The 21941-nt window shown below is 38.5% G+C and overlaps 1 long non-coding RNA gene across 1 annotated transcript; it reads left to right on the top strand.

The window, feature by feature from the left end:
- Nucleotides 1-4233: 4233 nt before the first annotated feature.
- Nucleotides 4234-17702, top strand: LOC116600944. The gene is made up of 3 exons (XR_004289865.1): nt 4234-4384; nt 15663-15836; nt 17579-17702. It is a non-coding gene; the product is annotated as an uncharacterized LOC116600944 (long non-coding RNA).
- The last annotated feature ends 4239 nt before the right edge of the window (nt 17703-21941 follow it).

Raw genomic sequence — 21941 nt, 5'->3', positions numbered from 1 at the left:
CCTCTTTCAATAATTGATGGAATAAGTAGACACAAATTCAGTAAACATATATAAAACTCAAAGAACACTATTAACCAACTTAATCTGACATTTACAGAACACTCTACTAAAAAGGGAAGAATGCTTTAAGTGTTGTACATAAAAAACTTGACAAGATAGACTATATTCTGGGTCATAAAACAAATATGAACAAATTCATATATGTATATATATATGTATATGCAAATTCATATATGTATATGTATATATACATATGCATATATGTGTATATACATATGCATATATGTGTATATATATACATATACTTATAGTATATATTAATATGGAATAAAATTAAATTTAATATGGAATTAAATTAGATATTGATCAGCAAAAGATATCCGCAAAAGTCTCTTGTATTTAGAAACCAAATTCTATACTTCTAAATAGTCTATAGGAGTCAAAGATTTCAAAAAGGAAATTAGGAAGTATTTTGAATTGAATAAAAATGAAAACATCCTCAACATTTGTGGGATGCCACTAAAGTAGTATTTAAGAAGGGAATTTTATAGCACTAAACATCTAGTTAAAAGGATATATAAACATATAAGTTAGTGATACTAGACAGCCTTGGACAAATTACTAAAAAGATCGCCTACCTTCATACACCATCAGCAATGAGAAGACCACATTGAAATTATCTAGGTGGACATTGATTTTTCTTTTTTAAAATTTTTAAGGTTTTATTTATTTATTTGTCAGAGAGAGAGAGAGAACACACACAAGCAGGGAGAGCAGCAAGAAGAAGAAGCAAACTCCTGCTGAGCAAGGAGCCCGATGTGGGACTCTATCTCATGACCCTGGGATCATGACCTAAGCCGAAGGCAGACGCTTAACCTACTGAGCCACCCAGTCATCCCAGACATTGACTTTTCTTAGTAAATGTTTAAATACATGACAGTTTCAAAACTTCCCAAGTGTAGCACATACATACATTTCTTCCAACATGTTTGTAGTGAATCACTGAGATATTACTGTTTCCTTTAACATATGAAAAAATGAACTCAGAGTATTTTTGAGGCCACACATTGTGTGAGTAGTGACCAACGTCTCTGACTTTGGAATTATAAACCAGTGTTTTTTCTTCTCTTAGATATAAGAAGCTCTGTATTACTGTGAAGCATATACATAAGCACAGCATTGCACAGGTGGAGAACTGCAAATGGTAGGAACCTGGAAAATTTCCCCTCGGGAATTCCAGGACTACTGTTCCCTTCCTCTTTATTCTTTCCGGAACCTACATGGCGAGAGAGGGCAGTACATTTACTGAGGGGCTTGACTGGGGATGTGGACGGCGACATTCACAACAGAGGCGTTTTACAAGGCTTGGCCAAGAGACTCCAGCGCATTCTCCATGTGACACATATTTGCACTGAAGATGTGGCTTGAAAATTTAATATCCCTCAGCAGTTTTTGCTCGTTAAACCACTTTATTTTCTCCGTTTGAAGTGCTTGTGGAATTAAGTTGCAGTGTCTTGTAGTGAAATACAGGGCAGAGAAAAACAAACCACTCAAAGTGGGATACAGATTGGAGAAAAACACATTTTATTGTTTTAGTCACGAGCGCCATTGGCTGGAAGCAGATGACTTAAATGAGTTGCTGTCTGCCAGACCACAGCATGGGGCAGACAAACAGAAAACAATGAGGTCATGCAGGAGTAACTCATTATCCCGGATATAGTATCAATTTTAATAGAAGCCCGATTGATGCGTGGTGTGATACGTAAAATCACTGGACTAGAAGTCAAGACATGTGGGTTCTAGTCCTGCTTTTACTGGTAACCAGATGTTTGATTTCAGTCGATCCCTCTTTTTTGGTCTCAGTTTTGCTCTTTGTGAACAACTAATACATGGGTGAGTTTAGGTGACACCAGGACCTTTTCCAGCTTGGCAATAAGTCAGCATATATTTAGCGGTAGTATGCTCCAGGAACTTTATTTTTTTTTATTTTATTTTTTTTAAGATTTTATTTATTTGCCAGAGAGAGAGAAAGAGAGTACACACAAGCAGGCAGAGAGGCAGGCAGAGGCAGTGAGAGAAGCAGGCTCCCTGCTGAGCAAGGAGCCCGATGCGGGGCTCCATTCCAGGACTCTGGGATCATGACCTGAGCCGAAGGCAGTGGCTTAATCAACTGAGCCACCCAGGCGTCCCTCCAGGATCTCTATTATGTACTGGGAATATGTTAATAAACAAAATGGATTTGATGTCTCCCTTTATTTCAGCTAGAAGAAAGAGCCAACAGATTGGTTTATAAGGCCTTCGTAGGGCCTGAAATATTCTTAAGGAATGAGAAAACTCCAGGATTTCTATCACTGGCCTGAAGGGGGCTATATATTTGTATTCAGATGGCAATTTTACAACCATCCCCCACTTTATGTTTTTATTACTTCTTGCTGGAGTAATAGCAATCCTTTCCTCACTAGTCTCTGCCTCTATCCTCAGTTCGTCCATATAACCATGCAGATAGATTGCTATTAGAAATTACTGTCAGTGTTCCAGGAAGCTATTAATATTATTCGTCTTTAAAAAAAAAAAAAAAAGATCTTGTTTCCCCTATGGCAAAAAAAATCATGAACATGTTTCTTAAGACGAGATTTGAAGCCCTTCCTGCTCTGGTCTGAAATTTCCTTTTCTATTTTTGCTCATCATATACATTAGCCCATGCTCTACTGAAGGCAAACTACATATCTCAACAGCCATAGCCTGTATCAGACTCTTATTAACCTGTATCAGTTTCTCTTGCTACCTTGAAGGCCTTGGAGAGTAGAGATGGCTTCTTATTTATGTCTGAATCCCAGTGTGTAAGCCAGTACTTGGTGGCACGGTAGAAAATAAATATTTGTGGAATTGATTGCATACCCTTTTGGCAGGATCTTGTCCTACTAGATGTGTCTCTCACACTGTAAACCCTCAATAAATAACTGTTGATTGTTGCCTAACCAGTTCTAGGCAATGATCTGTGAATTGCTAGCATCTGCTCCCCTTGAGAGCTTGTTAGAAATAAAAATTCATAAGACATAATCCAAGTACCTTTGAGTGTGGGGACTAGGGAATCTCTAGGCTTCTCCAGAATTCTCATGCCTGATAAAGTTGGAAAAGCATGTCCCTAAACCATTACCAGAAACTCATTTATAGCCTCTGACTCATTTTTCATATAATAAAAATGTGGTTATTTAACTAATGCCAAAACACTTTGGCCTTGGGTTCCACTGGTTGATAACATCTAAAGACAAAGTCAGAGTAAAACCTGAGCATTGGTAAAATTGAGAAAATGCTAAGAATTATTATTATTTTTTAAGATTTTTATTTTATTTATTTATTTGACACAGAGAGAGAGAGAGAGCACAAGCAGACAGAGCAGCAGGCAGAGAGGGAGGGGGAAGCAGTCTCCCTGCTGAGTAGAGAGCCTGATGCGGGGCTCAATCCCAGAACCCTGAGACCATGACCTGAGCCGAAGGCAGAGGCTTAACCCATTGAGCCACCCAGGCGCCCTAAGAATTATTTTTAAGCTGCTTTGTTCTTCAGAGTTCCACTGTGGTCTTCATCTCTACTCCCAATGAAAAACAGCAAAAACAAACATTTGCAAAGGTTCTATAATGATGTGGTCAAATTCCCCTATCCTGTGATACTTGTATGTCCCAGGTGAGAGGTAGGGAGGTGTTAGTCTTTCTAGGTATGTGAATTCTCATAGATGATATACATAACTTTAATATAACTTCAATTTACTGAGACCTCTTTGATATCAATCCTTTACTCATGGGTTAGATCCTTTATTTTTTCAGCTAATATATATTGAAGGTGTACTACATACAATCATGCTAACTATTGTGGACTTACCCAAAGAAAAGGCACAGTCTTTGGACTCAGATTGCTGAGAGTATAATAGAAGAAACAACGTACAACTTTAAGACCACGCCATTTGTATTAATTAGGAATAAGCATCAGTTGTCAACCAGCCCAGCACTTGAGCCCTAACTCAGCTTCCAGGGCGTAGCAGGCTTTCTGAAGAAATTGGTACATTAGCTAAGGGCAGAAGCACAAGTAGGAGTCATTCAGGCTAAAGGTACAAGGAGAAGGGATGGGGAGTAAAATAAAAGGGTGTTCCTAGTAGAGGATGTTGCATTTACGCGGGTCAGAGAACAGGACAGGAGAGAGGCAAGTTGCTTGCATGGGATTGTAAGTTGTTGGGTCTGGATGGAGCACAGAATACACAAAGGACTGAGGAAAAAGGAAGGTGGTGAGACACAGGGACAAATCATCGAGGCCTCCTGAGCCACATTAAGGTGTCTGAAATTTATCCTGGAGGAGAGGTGAAAGAAATTCCAGTGAGGTAGAAGGAGAAGAGGTGAGCGCCAGCCAGAAAGAGCTGAAGAGGTTTAGAGCATGGCTGTGGGGGGTCAGGAGTGGACAGCGGTAGGTGAGAGATCAGTGACAGAGCTTTAATCTCAATGAGGGTGTGTTGTTTGAAGGCTGGGGTCTGTCGCTCTTCAAAGGCATGCCTTGAGAGCACCAGCTCCACTCTGAATGTTGCACAGACATTTCTAAATGAATATGCTCCATTGCACAGAATAAGAGCCTGCAAAGCACTGTGGAGTAAAGAGGAGGCGGAGTCATAAAACAGCTCTTTGTCCCATTATCCAGTTCAGTGAGCCAAGAAAAGGTCGGAACATGAGGACTCTGTCCCTGAGTTGCTCTATAACCTCTGCATTTTTTCCTTAATTTGTGAAGGGGGAGAAATATTAGATTAACCTTCTTTGTACAACTTCCCTAAGGAATTTCCATTTAAAATACAGACAAAATATTATACACACTGAACATAGCCATAAATGCATACCAATAGACTTGCAAAACTTAACAACAACAACAAGATTCTTAATCTGTGAATCTTTTCACTAGTCTGGAACTTCTTTGAAGCCACAAGTCCTGAGTTTTACAAACTGAGTGTTTACTACCTCATCCCTCAGCACAAGCTCAGGGGAGAATATACTATTTCCTCATATGTAATTAAAAGGAAGTAAAATGTTAACCTTAGAAACATTTGCTTTGCGGGGGGGAACCTGGGTGGCTCAGAGGGTTAAGCCTCTGCCTTTGGCTCAGGTCATGGTCTCAGGGTCCTGGGATAGAGCCCTGCATTGGGCTCTCTGCTCAGCAGGGAGCAGGGAGCCTGCTTCTCTTCCTCTCTCTGTCTACTTGTGATCTCTGCCTGTCAAATAAATAAATAAAATTAAAAAAAAAAAAAAAAAGAAAAGAAACATTTGCTTTGGGAACAGAAACACAGTGTTTCTGTTCATGCCCTGGTTCAGCATGTCTAAGCTTTTGACCACTAGTTCTTTAGGGCTTCGCTGTTTAAGCATTCTACTATTCCATTTCAATTTGAAGATTGTATTGTGAGGGGAAAAAGGTTGCCAAGATGAGTTTCAGAGACTCTGGACTTGAGTCTAAGATTTGATGTTGCCCTTGGGCAGCCCTCTGTGTCTCTTACATGTCAATACTTCATCCACTCTGTGGAATTAAGGTGATAGTTCTTGTTTTGTTTTCGTCACCAGCATCGCCCAGCATTTATGTAGGAAGGATTTACCTAGGGCTTATGATATGCAGGGCAGTTTGCTGGGTTTGGTGAAGCAGAAGGAATTCGTAGTATTGCTGTGGGGAGGCATATTTAATTGGAAACATTACAAACTAACACGGCACTAACTATTCACTTCTTTAAACAACTGTAGAAGGGCAAAGAGGAGAGTAACTAACAGCCTGAGTGAATCAAGGAAGCCTTCATAAAGGAGGTAGTATTCTAGCTATACCTTGAAGGACCTAGGTGAGTAAACGTGGAGTTGAAGGACTTTGTTTGCATTTGGAATCCCATGTGATGAAGATACAGAGTCATGCTTAGGGATTATGAGAGATAATTACTACTACTAAGAGTCATTGTGAGCTATATGTTTGTGTACCGATGAAGAAAAAATGCAAGGCTCAGGTAATCCTTTCCATCAGCAAGGCCTATATCTTTACCTGTCACTACCTCCTTTGCCCAAACTATCCAGATATACCCTTGCAGCAGCCCAGTGTGACTGCTGCCCATGAACTTGGTGGTCTAAAATAAAGGCAAAGCTATTATGACCCAAAGAATATTATCCAAGGAATCCAAGAGCATGGAATTGGAAAGGTGGGTATGAGTCAAAGTCTTCATTGTTCAACAAAGTTCAAAGCCAAGGAATCCAAGTTCCCATGCCAAGTCCAAAGGGCAGAAGAGAGGTCACAAGATGGAAACAAAATCAAGGGTTAAATGCAGAATGGAAAGTGGCAGAACACCAGATCATGAAAGGAGAAAAGGTCCTGGAATCTAGTACTGGAATATAGTACCTTTCTTTTATTGGTCATCGGGTACATGGAACAAATTATAGACAGTTCATTTTAGAGTTTTTCCTAATTCTACTTTTGTATTTCCTTAATTCTGCTTCTTGTATTACTTTATCATCTGTATGATCTATATCTTGGTTTAATTGAACATAATAATAAAAAAGCAACAAAAAATTTACTCTAAGAATATTAAAAATGTAGAATGATAATAATAAAAAAAATCTGACTTTTAAATTCACTCCAAATTCCTGTCTTTATTTACCTTCGTTCTACTCTCCCAGGAATGAATTTATTCTGCAGATAGGCGAATCCTTTCCCTTTTTATTTCTCATAAGTTAACCTTTAGAAATGTTTATCTCAATTTCATTCAAATAATTTCTTTCCTACTAAGGAAAGAAACTGAATCTTTTTTTTAATTATTTTTATTAACATATAATGTATTATGTGCCCAAGGGGTCCAGGTCTGTGAATCATCAGGCTTATACATTCCACAGCATTCACCATAGCACATACCCTGCCCAGTGTTCACAAACCATTTTTTTCTTATAAGATTTTCTCTTTAACATTTGAGGTGAATATTGAAAAACATAATACTCAGGTTGCATGAAAACAGACATTTTCACATTATTTGCAAAAGAATGAGAAAAGATTTGTAAATATCTTAGAAGTAAACAATGTGAATACCTACTGACCAAGTAGTTTTATTCACAACATTGAGCAAAATTCTTAAGAATAAAACTCCACTAATTTTCAAAGAAATGGGAAATACAATAGTAAGAATAGTTTACCTTCTCATAGAATTTTAAAGTTTAAGAAAAGATTTGTAATGTTCCGTGTTGGCAAGGCAGTGAAGAAATGGACATTCTCTAGGACTCAAAAGACTTTTTAAAATAGTCAAGGCCTTCTAGTGAGCACTATGACTATGCATGTAAAACTCTAATAAATGTCTCATACTATATGTCTCAGAAGATTCACTTGCAGACATCTAGCTTCTTGATGGAAAATATTATGGGCCGAGGTTCTGCTTATCCCAGAAACCTATTTCACATTGAAGGAGGTACACTGAGTGTACATCCCTGAAATTGAAATGTCTGTTAGAGATAGTTTTAAATACTTTCTGGACTTTAGGCTCTTCCTCTCTCTCTTATTAGAAAAAGGATTCTAAATTCAAACCACACTTTGTGCAAGGACCATACGTTGGGTATTTTTAACCCTGCATTTGACTTAATATGTAGTGTGAGCCATCAATTCATGCTCCTCTTTTTTTAATTACTAAATTACATTTTTATTTGTGATTTATTATATTGTTCAAATGGCAATTTTCTTTTAATTTTATTGGGAAGAAATTATAGGTGTTTATAACAAAATTTGGGTAGCTTAGAGCCTAAGAAGTTAATGTGCTCCAAATACCAAAAATACATATATACTATTTAAAAAGTTAAAATGAAATCAGTCATTTCTTGTTTCTAATAACATTGTTTATTGAGTTCTCTGGTCTGCAACTTATATTTTATATAATACCTCAAATACACAGAAGTCTTTGAGGATGTAATATTATTCTCTCTCACAACAAGATTGTAGATAAAACTCTAATTTTGTTCCATTTTAAAGATGGTGAAAATAAGTCCCAGGGTGATGAAATGACTTGTGGAAAACTATAGCTCATAGTTACTAGCTGGGCCTCAGAAGTATGTGTTCTGCCTGTAGGACCAAGGTTCTTTTTTTTTTTTTTAATATTTCATTTATTTATTTGACAGACCGAGATCACAAATAGGCAGAGAAGCAGGCAGAGAGAGAGGGGGAAGCAGTCTCCCTGCCCAGCAGACAGCCTGATGTGGGGCTTGATCTCAGGACCCTGGGCCAAAGACAGAGACTTTAACCCACTAAGCCACCCAGGCACCCCAAGACCCAGGTTCTTTATACAACACTAGATGCATTTCTGGTCTCCTGTAACTTCTCAAAACTCCCCCGAGAATGTGTGACAATGCCTCTCTACTGGACTATACATTTTTTTAAGAGGTTTTCCAATCAGATCCTCTCTCTGTGTCTAAGACCAGAATATTCTATAGCCTCTAGGTGTCCCCTCTCTGGGGACTCTTGATTCACAACTGCTTTCTCCATATCTTCATCTATGCTCACCTCAGCGTCCTCCATTATATCAGTGCAAATTCATTGAGGCCATATCCTTGGTCCTTGAGTCTCTGGTTGTTGTGACCGTCTCACCCCCAATCCCCCCACCCACCGAAGTGCACACAAGTGGCTTAGCTGGACAACTACATGTCACAGTCTGGAAAATCTTAAAATATTTCTCAATTAACCTATCATTTATATTTCTCTTCCTGCACCCTAGAAATATTATTTCATCTGATAGTTTTCTAGAGCCCAACTTCCAATTAAGCATACTCGGAAACTGAAGAAATATTTATACTGCTTCTGAATCAGCTGTGAAAATGACAGCATATTATATATTGTTATTTATAAAAGCTTTATAGATACTGCTAGACGCAGTAAAGTTCCCCAGAGAACATTGGCTTTTGCTTCGGTGTCAAAGCCATAAAGGGTATCATCTACAAGGGATAAATTGCCCATTAAATTTAGTAAGCCCTCTGATATTTAAGACCCACAACCAGCCTGACTAAACTTGCTTTTCAGTCTTTTCTTGCATCAAATCTCAAGGTTCCAGCTACTATGAATTATTTGCTTTTACTCAAGCATGACTTTTTTGTTCCCATTTCATGACTTTCCTCATGTTGATCCTTCGACCTGGTAGAATAATAGTCCAGTTATTAATAAAAGCCTACATTTGCAAAAGTATTTCCATGTATATTATTTTATATGGTCTTTACTATAGCCTGTTGTCATTTTATAAGTGAAAATTTCTGAGGCAAATGTCTTACTGAATGCCTCGATGTTACAAATTCTGAGATGTGAATCTAGGCTTCAAAGCTTCATCACGCTGTACTGCTTTTCCTGTTATTATTTATTTATTTATTTATTTATTTATTTTTAAAGATTTTATTTATTTATTTGACAGACAGAGATCACAAGTAGGCAGAGAGGCAGGCAGAGAGAGAGAGAGAGAGAGAGAGAGGGAAGCAGGCTTCCTGCAGAGCAGGGAGCCTGATGCGGGGCTCGATCCCAGGACCCTGAGATCATGACCCGAGCCGAAGGCAGCAGCCCAAACCACTGAGCCACCCAGGCGCCCCTTTCCTGTTATAATTTAAAGGAAATTCAGAGGAAGGTACTTTCAATAAATACAACCACATATATTAACAAAATGCAATTAATGTCATTAGGTTAAAAGATTAAACAAAATAGAAGAATTGAGACTTAAAAAGAATAGCAAAAATAAAGACACAATATTCAGTCAGATTCAAATATTAATTCCCCTCCCCTTTTTCTGATTTTTACTCATCATTAAGATTTTATCTTAAACATCACTTCCTATACAGAAGCTTTGCTGACCATGTTCCCTTTGGAGACTGGACAAAGTGGTCTTACCACACATTCCTATGGCCCTGTGATTTCTCAATGGCAATTAACACACTTTAGTATCTCTTGTTTAATTTTCTACCTTTGCTGTTAGACTGAAAACTCCATAAAGGACAAAGACTGTATCTTTCCATTATCCTAGTGTATACCAGAAGCATACATATCTTCTGGAACATGGCCGTCATTTTTATTTGGTGAATAAAAGAAAGAAGAGAGTGAGGAAAGAAAGAGGTTATAGAGAGTCTTAGGATTCCAGAGTCAGACTTACGAGTTTTTTACTTAAATAGTTACTCAATTTCTCTTAATCACAGTTTCTCATCAGTAGAAGGGCCACACTAGCTAGACCTCTTATTTATAAAGAGGTCTTACAAAGTGCCTGGAACATAAGAAACAAATGAAAAGAATTTCTTTTTTTATACCCAATCACAGGATGTTCTCTGAAAGTTACATTGTGACTCTGGAGAACCTCTGTTCCTAGTCTTTTGGGAGCAGTTCCTTTGATAATTCTGTTCACATTCTAACCATGCAGAGAGAGCCCTTAGATATTTCAAAACCAGTACCACGAACTTGAATTTGTTGTTTTTCTTCTCAAGACATTTCTTCCCCTTTTATTCCCTATTTCAGTTCAAGGTTCTACGATTCACATAGATGACAACATCAGAGTCCAGAGCCTTGACTCCTACCCTTACCCGCCCCCAACCCCACCACATCGTTTTTCTTAGTCTATGCAGTGCTTCTTAGTTAAGCATAATATTGCCATCCAGGGGACATACGGTGATGTCTGGAGACATTTTTTGTTATTACAATAGGGAAATGATGGGTGAGGCCAAGGATGCTGCTAAACATTCCATAATACATAGGGCAGCCCCCAACAGCGAAGAATTTTTTGACTCAAAATATCAACAGCACTGGAGTTGAGAAAACTTTCTGTACAATGAGGGATTAGTACGGTTGCAAAACTGACATTCTAATCATTGGTCTTTGAGACTGCTGGCAGTACTGTGTAATTTGCTGGTGGAAAAAGGGGCTGGCTTCCTCCAGAAAATACTGTAATTGCCCCAGATTTCAGTAGAATTGTGGCAAGTTTGCTGATGAGATCCAAGTTGACTGTTTGGAACTAGTTATACAGATTGTCTCTACAAGAGATATCTCACAGTGTCATCCCGGGAACTCTGGAAATCTCAAAGACATTTTCAGGGAGTGTTCAAGATTAAAACCATTTTTACAATAATATTAAGGTGTTATTTGTCTTTTCTCATTCATTATTCTATGGGAGTAGAGTACAGTTTTTCAGAGTCTACATAATGTACAATATTGCCACATATTAAATTCAGAAGCAAGTAGCCAGTACAAGCATCCAGCTGTTTTCTATTAAACCAGACATTAAAGAGATTTGCAAAGATGTATAACAATGCTACTCTACTCACAAGTTTTTGATTTTCAAAAAATATGGTTAGTTTTCATTAAAATGTGTTGTTTATGTTAACATATAATAGGTTGTTATTTAAAACTCATGAATAAATAGGTAATTTCAAAAATACTCAGTATTCATTTCTAGTATAGGAAATATCAATACACATAACTATATAAACAAAAGTACTTTGAGTTCTACAATAATTTTTAAGAGTGTAAAGCAGTCAATGGAAAAAATTGAGAATTGTTATTAAAGTGCAGTGTTTTACATATTTCATTTGTGCATTATCTGTATGCATATGCATAATCTGTTAAAAAAAACACACTCTGATTCAGTAGATGTGATGGTTAATTTTATGTGGCAACTTGGGGTCAAGGGGTGGACAGGTATTTGATCAAATATAATACTAGGGGTTTCTATGAGGTGTTTCTGGATATAATTAGTACTGGAATTCCTAGACTAGGTAAAGCAGATTGCTCTCCCTTAATGTGGGTGGCCCTCATCCAATCATTTTAAAGTTTGAATAGATCCAAAAGACTGATCCTCCCTAGAATAAGAGGGAATTCTTCCAGTCTCGACTGCCTTGAGCTGGGACATTGGTTTTTCCTGCCTTCGGAGTCGAACTGAAACATTTTCCTCCAACACTTGGAATGCTGGTCTTTAGACTAGAACTATACCATTAGCCTTCCTGTTCTTAGACCTTCAGACCCAGACTGGAACATCATTTGCTCTCCTAGGTCTTGGGAACTCTCAGCCTCTGAAATCACATGAGCTAATTTCTTACGAAGAAATCTCTTTATCTGTATATTTCTCCTGTTGGTTCTGTTTCTTTGGTTAATGCTAATACAGTCGATCTGGGATGGGTCCTGAGATTGTGCATTCTAACATCTTCTAGATAATGCTAATGCTACTGGTCCATGGACCACACTTCTAGTGGTAAGGGTCAAAGCATCAACATAACCTGGGAATTTATTAGAAATATAGAATCCCAGGGGTGCCTGGGTGGCTCGGTGGGTAAAGCCTCTGCCTTCAGCTCAGGTCATGATCCCAAGGTCCTGGGATCGAGCCCCACATCAGGCTCTCTGCTCAGCAGGGAGCCTGCTTCCTCCTCTCTCTGACTGCCTCTCTGCATACTTGTAATCTCTGTCTGTCAAATAAATAAATAAAATCTTTTTAAAAAAATGAAATATAGAATCCCAGACACTGCCTCATACCTATAGAATCAGAATATTCACTTGACCAAGGTTCCTACATGATTTATTTGTACATTAAAATTTAAGAGACTCTGTTCTAGTGTAGGACTCAACACTGACTACATAGTAGAATCTCTTGAATAATTTTTTTTAAATGCCTGGACTCTACTCTGATTAAATCAGACCAATTAAATCTAGTCTCACAGAATAGGCCACAAATCCTTCTTCTTTTGTTTAAATTTTTTTATTTGAGAGAGAGAGAGAGAGAGAGAGAGAGATAGCACATACATGATATGGGGCAGAATAAGGAGGGTAGAGGAAGAGGGAGAGAGAATCCCAAGCAGACTCTATATGAGCAAGGAGCCTGATGCAGGGCTTGTCTCAGGACCCTGAGACCATGACCTAAGCCAAAATCAGGAGTCTCAAACAACTGCACCACCCAGATGGCCCCCATCCCCGCTAAATCCTTCTGTTTTAAAGCTGTATAACATTAACGTGCAATCATGAGTGAAAACCACTGGTCTAGAGAGAAAGGTCTGAAGATCAACAATCACAGTCTTTGAGTCTTCTAATAAAATTTAATAATTAATTATCCATTGAAAATAATAATAATTAGTTATTAATGATAATTAACAAAATTGATTACTCAGGGTGTGAAATGAAAGCAAAAGACGTCAACCTGCTACTTAAGAGTTTCTGGATAAGGAGTCAATAGTTAACCAAATGCTTGAATAAGACACCAAAGGAAATGATAACAGTATACTGTCAGGCGACACTCTACAACTTCTTGTGTGTTTGATGTCTCTTCCTGGAGTGGGGACTTAGCTTTGAGCGTTTACTGAATACTCAAGGTCTAGGGTTGAACGTTATGTGTTGCAGTGGAGGAGTAGAATCACAGAGCTACAAGTGATCTTCAGAGCTGGATACAGAATAGGTTACCTAGATTCATTTATAGATGGGGACTTTGAAGTTCAGAGAGGGTAATTCACTCACCACAGGGGCAGCACAGCATTGTGGAGGTAACCAGCTGGAAATCAACTCATGGCTCTTATGCCTTCTCTGGAGTCCTCCCCTTATTTCAAAACCAAGTCATATACTACAGCCAGAGCTACCAGAAATTTAGAAGTACAGAGATCAGAATGCTTGCATTGAAATTTTGTTCACTGGTTACTGATTATTTTACATTATTATATATATTTTTTCATCATTCAACACTGCTTGTTAAGCTTCTGTGAAGAGGTGTCAGGCACTTATCAGACCTCATTAAAAGTAGTTATTTTGTCATACTATAGTTGTTTGTAGAATTATGCAATAAAGCCAGCTCTCCTGATTTCTACTTCAGTATTTATTTAACGGCATGTCATACTGACCTTCTTGGCAGATGAAGAGGGCTGAAAAATTGAACTATTCACCCAGCTGGGAAAGTGGGCCAAGGGCCTTGATTCTGGATCCACTACAATGATCCCTCTGCAAAGTGTGGGGCCCTAAGAGCAGAATTTGACATTGGAAATCATTAGCCACCAGAACCCCTCCCAGCTAGTCCTCCTTTCTCTGAAAATAGTGCTTAAAAAGAGAAAGAAATAAAGTGAAGAAAAGAAAAGGCACTCTGTTTGATGCACTGTATGTCGGAGGGTTCTGGAAAAATTTATAATGTGTTCTGAGCTCAGAGACAAAATTTTCCGAAAGGACATTTATACTATTTTCTTCCAAGAGTCTGCATCCTGTTATATTCTGGAAGAAGTGACCTCATGGTGTTTGTATTTGTCTCTCACACAAAACCTCTTTTATAGTATTAATGCATGTGCAGATCTTAGGATATGTAATACATGAAGCCCTGACTTGGGCAGGTCATTCAAAGAACAGGCTGCTGCTTTCATAATGGCGTCATCTTGTTTTATAGCGGCAGAGCGGCTGGGAGGGGGAGAATTGGATAGGAGGAAGTTCCATGCCAAGTTACTTGAAACATATATATGCCACAGCAATCGAAGGAACTTAATAAAAGTGAGAGAATATTAACTAGTGATACATGTTATTAGTCTCAGAGGAACTGACAGTAATCACTATAATCCTTTACAGCCTATTAGAATTATAAGGTGATTGCTTGCACATTACCTCATTTGTATAATACTTTACAGCTTATAAAGTACTTCCTCATAGTTCATCTTGGTTGTTTCTTCCAACGTCCATGTGAGATATGCAGCACCGGTATTATCCCAAATTTATAAGTAAGAAGACTGAGGCTTTGAAAGAAATTTAAGATGTATGAATTTTTTTTACATAGCACTTGACAAGAAACATCAAATCTCTTTTATATACATGAATTCCATTGATTTCCATAAGAAGCATCTGTGGTAAATAAAATTATTATTAATCCCATTTTGCATGTAGGGAAGCCAAGAGAGAGTAAATGGCTTAACCCAGATTTCACAACAAATTAACTGTCAGAAGGAGAGGTTAGATCCAGACTGACTCTGTAAAAAGTGCTCTTTCCACTATGTAAAACTGCCTCTTTATTTACAGAGGCTGGGCTTTGGAATCAGCCAGACTCAAGTCTAAATCCTTGCTCTTACACAGGCAGACTGTAGGGTGAAGCCTGAGAAACCACTTAACTTCTCAAAGCACGGCTCCCTAATCAGCAAACTAGGAAAAGTAATACCTACCTTATGGAATTACTGTGAGGGAAAAAAAAAATGACCTCATGTTTGTAAAATGTTTAGCGTAGTGCTTAACACATAGAAAGGGCTGTTACTGCAATAAATTTTATCTCTGGCTCTTGCTGGTGTACAAGCCCATTCTGTCCCAAATGTAGCCCCACCAGTGCTGCTCAAAAGCTTTGGAAAATGTTATTTTTCCAACTGAAGCTGTGGACTGCTTTCGGAGCAGTGAAGGAAGATCAGCACTGGTATCTGGAACGGAAGTCAAGATTTAAAGAGCCAACGTTTTCATCTCCCTCCTTTCATGGCTCCTAGAACTCCTGCAAGCCCCTTCACTTCCAGCCTCTGTTCCCAGATAAAGTGAGAACTATGGTCAGAAGGAAAACAAACCAGAGCTCTGCCGGAACATCTGGTTAACATTCCAGAGCCCAAGACCCCACACTAAGAGGACCCTGCTCTCTCTCTCTCTCATGCACACACACACACACACACACACACACACACACACACTCTCAGGGTCATCTCATCAACCTCAGCTGTCTCGGTTGCCTGTGCCTCCAAGAAATCACCTGAAACTCAAGACGGGTTTGAAGAAAAACAGTGCTTACTGTCAGGGAATAATGAAGACTTATAGAGATCAGCCCTGATCACTTATTTGTTCAACATATTGATAATTCTCATGGGAAACAGGTATTTCTCAAAGCTTCTCCCTCTTCCAGAAGCTCAGTACTGTATTAAGGCAGAGTGATTAGCATGACTGGTCCCGGCCTGACTTTACAGCTTCACGTGCATCTTGCCGCCCCCAGCCCGGCGCTGTGTTCAGTTCCACAATCACATCTTGCCACTCACATTCAGTGCTTTGGCACAAGTTGTTCTTTTTAAAAAAAAAAAAAAGTTAATTAATTAATTTTTTAGAGAGAGAGAGGGAGAGAGCACAAAGAGGGGGAGCAGCAGACAGAGGGAGAAGCAGGCTCCCCAGTGAGCAAGAGGCCTGATGTGGGACTCGATTCCAGGACCCTGAGATCATGACTTGAGCTGTAGGCAGACCCTTAACCAACTGAGCCACCCAGGCATCCAAGTTGATCTTTTTACCAAGATTTCTCATTCATTGCCTGATTGTTGCTGCAACGTGAGTTGCTATTATTCTCAAAGATGTAGCTCAGAAAATCTTTTTTTTTTTTTTAAGATTTTATTAATTTATTTGACAGACCGAGATCACAAGTAGGCAGAGAGGCAGGCAGAGAGAGAGGAAGAAGCAGGTTCCCCGCTGAGCAGAGAGCCTGATGCGGGGCTCAATCACTGGACCCAGAGATCATGACCTGAGCTTTTTGAGATCTTATTTCAGATTGTTATAATGCCTAGCTCTGCGGAGGTGGTGTGACAAAGACAGAGGATACCTACAATGTTATCTAGCACACAGCCACTGATTTAAAAAGGACTGAAAGTTTTTAGTTGCTTGAGACTTCATGGAACAATGAAAGAAGCCCCAAATACCCTGGATTTGAATCTTACCCTGCCTCTCATTAATCATGTGATTTGGGCCTCTTACAGTTTACTCATCTGGAATATGGAGCCAAAAATACCTACTATGAAGCCTTTTTTTTTTTTTTAAGATTTTATTTATTTACTTGACAGACGGAGATCACAAATAGGCAGAGAGGCAGGCAGAGAGAGATGGGGAAGCAGACTCCCTGAAAGCAGAGAGCCTGATGTAAGGCTCCATCCCAGGACCCTGAGATCATGACCTGAGCCGAAGGCAGAGGTTTTAACCCACTGAGCCACCTCTATGAAGCCTTTTATTAACAAGTGATACAGTAACAGATGCACTAGCATGGGCCTGGAAAATAGGAAATGCTCAATAAACAGTAGAGTGATTAAATGATTGATATTTTAAAATATAATTAATTCCACTTTTGTAGTCAAATTTCAGTGTCTACAGAAATTAAAAATTCTCAAATGATGGTACTGATTTTACCTACTTATTAGTTATTAAAGTTAATGATAATTTATTGATTTTTAAAATAGAAAAGTTAAAATTTAAAGATGATATCACCTATTTTTTTTTTTACAAACACCTTTTTTACAGAAGCCCGTGATTTTTTAAAAAATCTGAAGAAGGGAGATGGTTGAATAAGCAAAGCATATTTCAGTTAAAAGATCAATGCAATTATACAAAGATAAAGTTTTAAATGAGCAGAAATCATTCCTTCTTAGAAAATAATTTTAGGACTCAAAATATTTTTAACACATAATATAGTTAGTTAAAATAATGGACATACATACAAGTCAATAAATATTTTGAACAAGAAACCCAGCTAATGAAATATCTAAACACTTCATGAATGCAAGGACTAAAGATTTATTGAACACAGGTGCCAGCAACATATGGAGAAGCCCTTTGATTAACTGTTTGCCATTGCATCTTCCCGTAGTTTCCCATCCGTGCTCCAGAGTCTCAAAGGCCAGGGTGGATGGCAGATGTTGCACGTGAGCTGCGGAATTCCGGCCACCCCAGAGAGCTCTTCCTGAATTTCTAGCTGATGTTTAACATGAGAATAAAACATTAACAGATGCTGTGTCTTAACTTTGCCTGCTTTTCTGGTGGGTCCCTCTTGGGCGATGATCATCTGACACCAACATTGGAAAGCCGTCTGGTGAAGGGAGGGATGGGGCAATGAAAGAGAGACAGAAACAGAGAAAGAAAGAAAAGAGTGGGGGAGAGAGTGAGAGGGAGGGACGGAGAGAGGGAGAGAGAGATTGAGGGAAGAGTATCTTGTGTTGTCCTGGAATCAAGGTATCTGGAATGTCATTCCCTTGAAGTTCTTAACTTACTGTGGGATTTTGGGAAAGAGATACATACCCCCACCGATCTGTGCCTCAGTTCCCTCATCTATGAAATAAGCAGTAGGATTAGATGGCCTGAAATCCTTTCTAGAGCTAGCAGTCATATTCAGTGTTTAAACTGCAGTCTTGAATTCCTGTTGATCCTACACATTTATAGTCTTACCCAAACAATAAAACCTCTATTAATAAGACTAACCTGGGGGCACCTGGGTGGCTCAGTGGTTTGGGCTGCTGCCTTCGGCTCGGGTCATGATCTCAGGGTCCTGGGATCGAGCCCCACATCAGGCTCCCTGCTCCGCAGGAAGCCTGCTTCCCTCTCTCTCTCTCTCTCTCTCTCTCTGCCTGCCTCTCTGCCTACTTGTGATCTCTGTCTGTCAAATAAATAAAATCTTTAAAAAAAATAATAAGACTAACCTGGCCATTAATTTGATCATTCCATCAATAAAAGGAGGAGGAGACTAATGATACGTTTACTATCTGTCATGATGCTAGATAGTAAGGTAGTTACTATCTACGTGATGCTAGACCTGTAAGGTAGTCTTTCCCCATTTTAAGAGAAGTGGAATTACATTCGAGAGGTTAATAACTTGACTGCTGTCAGTATGTTAACTAGAAAGTTTAGGATGTCATTACTTTTATTTATTAACTCATTCCTTCAGTAAATATTGTTGAGCACCATGCCAGGAGCTGGTTTAGATGTAGGAATGTCATAGGGAACAAAGTGTCTCCAAAGATCTTATTTCTTTTTTTATGACAATGAAGACGTATTCTTGTCAGAATATCTTGAGAATGTCAAGGAACCAGATGATTTAAGTTTTTCATAATACATCAAGTATTTGGAGAAAAAAAAGACTTCTAAGTCACTTGAGAATAGTTTTCCAACATTTAGGCTCTGACACGTCTCATTTTACATTTAAAACATGAACTTCATCATGAGAAATAGTGGATTTTATTAATCTCATCTCTATAAACACAAGGAGATATGTATTTCCCCCCTTCTTTTAAAAGGAACAACACCACTACCTCACAAGTTTTACTACAAAATTGTGGAATATAAACAGCACTTTTAGAAAAAAAAATCATTCTCCAATATAAAAGGCACAAATATGTACTTGAGAAAGATACTATTAAAAGATTAGTTAAAATAAATAGAGATTATTAAAATAAAAAATGCATCATGGGCGCACCTTATTACTGAATGCATTCCATGTAGTAGACATTAAGCTACATACTACGCAGGATCAAAAACTCAAAAGAATTCAGATTTTTAAAAAAGGGAATTCAGATCATACCAAAGCAAATGAAAGATTCTGTTTAGATTTTTCAGGATTGCTGCTGCTACTGTCATTACTACTACTATTAGAAACAATAATTCACATTTACTCTGTTCTCACTATTTGCCAGACACAGTGTTAAGAGCTTTGAATGCATTATAACATTGGTCTTCTCAACACCCCTATAACAAACACCATCATCGTCGCCAGTGCATCAATGAGGGTGTGGGAGAATTCGGGATGCTGAAAAACTTGCAAACAGACACGCAGAGGAAAAAGTGGTAAGCTGATAGTCAAAGGCAGATTCTTTAAAGATTTATTTATTTGGAGGGGGCTGAGGGAGGCAGAGATAATCTCAAGAGGACTCCATTTGGAGCTCGGAGCACTAAGTCGGAGGCGGGGCTGGATCCCACCACCTGAAAGAGAGCGTGACCTGAGCTGAAATCAATCATGACCAATCGCTGAGCTGGCTGAGCCAGTCAGGTGCCCCAAAGACAGATTCTTCTGAGTCCACAGATAATGCTCTTAACATCTAACCGAATAGTCATTTTAAGATCTCAAGCCTAAGAGAGCACCAGATAGATGAAGCTATTAATACTGTGAAAATTAAGATAAGAGCTGATATGGGACAATAAAATGAGTGAAGATTCAATTGTGTTCATTTTTAAGTGACAGGACAGACAAGTGGATGTCTAATGGAATTGCAGCATGAATAGGGTTTAGACCTACTTTTGCAAAACAGTCAGGCAAGGAGATAACCTAGGGCAGCACTTAGAGGACAGCCTGGGGGAGCTCTGAAGCTAATTATGGCAGGACAGATGGGGGAACTTGACAGACCTGAGCACCTATGGAAAGGGGAGGACATCTAAGACTTTTAGAAGGACTTCTAGGTAGATTTCATGGTCTGGTGCACCAGGAGGCATAGTATAGGAGTTTAATATTTGTGCCAAGACTGAGTGGCTAGACATGAAGCGACCTGTTAAAATCCAGAAACTGGATCCTTGACTTCCTCATCAGGTAAGGTAAAGTCTGAGAAATTATAGTAGGGTTTCTTTTTTTTTTTTTCTTCAAACATTTTTGACCATGACCCACAGTAAAAAATGCATTTTTTATCATCACCCAGTACACATAACTCATATAACATGCACTCAGCTGACATAAGTATCTGATCTGATAGAAGGAACATTTTCCCTTATTATGGTCATTACACTCTAATATTTTTCCACTATATTTCATTTTTTTGTATTGCTAGATACAGTTAACTTAATTAATTTTCCAACCTACTAATGGGATACAACATACTGCCTAAAAAGTATTAGCCAAGTGATGACTGGGGGAAGAGAAATAGTAGCAACCTATCTGCCTTACAGGAGGAGAAAAACCCAGGTAGCCTAGAAGACATGTTGGTCCATTATTAAAACTATGACACGTGAGGATGGAAGTGTATCCAATGTCATGAACGCAGTTTGGGAGTTCTGGGTACAGAGATGATGGTTGAGACTCCGCAGTAGTTATTTGGAGGAGAAAAAACACCAGAATGAAGCAGAAAGTAAAAAAAAAAAAAACTAAACTCTACAGAATACCCACAATTCTGCAGTGGAGTGAGGAAGATGAATTCAATGATTAAAAAAACCGCACCGCCACACAATGTTGATTTGAGGAATTTAATAAAGTATAATTTACGGCAATTGTTTTGGAGTCCAGGATCATTGATCTATTTTATATTGGGTTTTTAATAAATCACTAGTGTATGTTGGTGCATTGTGGAATATGAAGTAATTTATACTCAGTGGAATTGTGAATCCATTTCTTGTCTAAAAGATTTACACAAATCCGGGAAAGACGGCTTATTCTGCCATCTAGTGGTCTCTTTTCTTCCTGTCGGCTGTAAATTGACAACGACAGGACTGGAAAAACCAGAAAATTTACCCTAAGACACATTTTAATTGTTGTAAATGTTAAGTGAATATTGACGGCCAAACAACAGGGCTTGACATATGAAAACCTGAGGTGACTTTCCTCTTACAGTGGGTATTGGGCACCTTTTCAAAATATTCTTCCTCATAAAATTCCAGGAGAACCTACACACTAAGAATAAGCCTAACATTCAATAAATAAGACAATCATGAAGAAAATTCGAGAACCCTAGACATGGGACATGGAAAAATGAAAAGGTATGCTGTGCTTATTGAAGGAAGATCCATGATTATAAATATGCACGCTTTTCCCAAATTTAGCTACAAATCAAACAAAATCCCAGAAAAATCCCAAAAGATTTTTATTTGTTTGTATATTGGAATGTTCCAAATTGGTTCTAATGTTTAAATGAAAGGGAAAATGTGAAACAATAACCCCAAAAGGTAAAGAACTTGTTTAAAATGTAAAGACACTATATGTTAATTAATTGAATTTAAATTAAAAAAATAAAAATTTTAGGGATGCCTGGGTGGCTCAGTTGGTTAAGCAGCTGCCTTCGGCTCAGGTCATGATCCCAGCGTCCTGGGATCGAGTCCCACATCGGGCTCCTTGCTCAGCGGGGAGCCTGCTTCTCCCTCTGCCTCTGCCTGCCATTCTGTCTGCCTGTGCTTGCTCTCTCCCCCTCTCTCTCTCTGATAAATAAATAAAATCTTTAAAAATAAAAATAAAAATAAAAATAAAAAATAAAAATAAAAATTTT

Source organism: Mustela erminea, chromosome 1 (assembly GCF_009829155.1).
Source record: "Mustela erminea isolate mMusErm1 chromosome 1, mMusErm1.Pri, whole genome shotgun sequence".
Classification (NCBI taxonomy): Eukaryota; Metazoa; Chordata; class Mammalia; order Carnivora; family Mustelidae; genus Mustela; species Mustela erminea.
The sequence above is the reverse complement of the archived record's forward strand: the minus strand, read 5'-3'. Positions and strand labels throughout refer to the sequence as shown.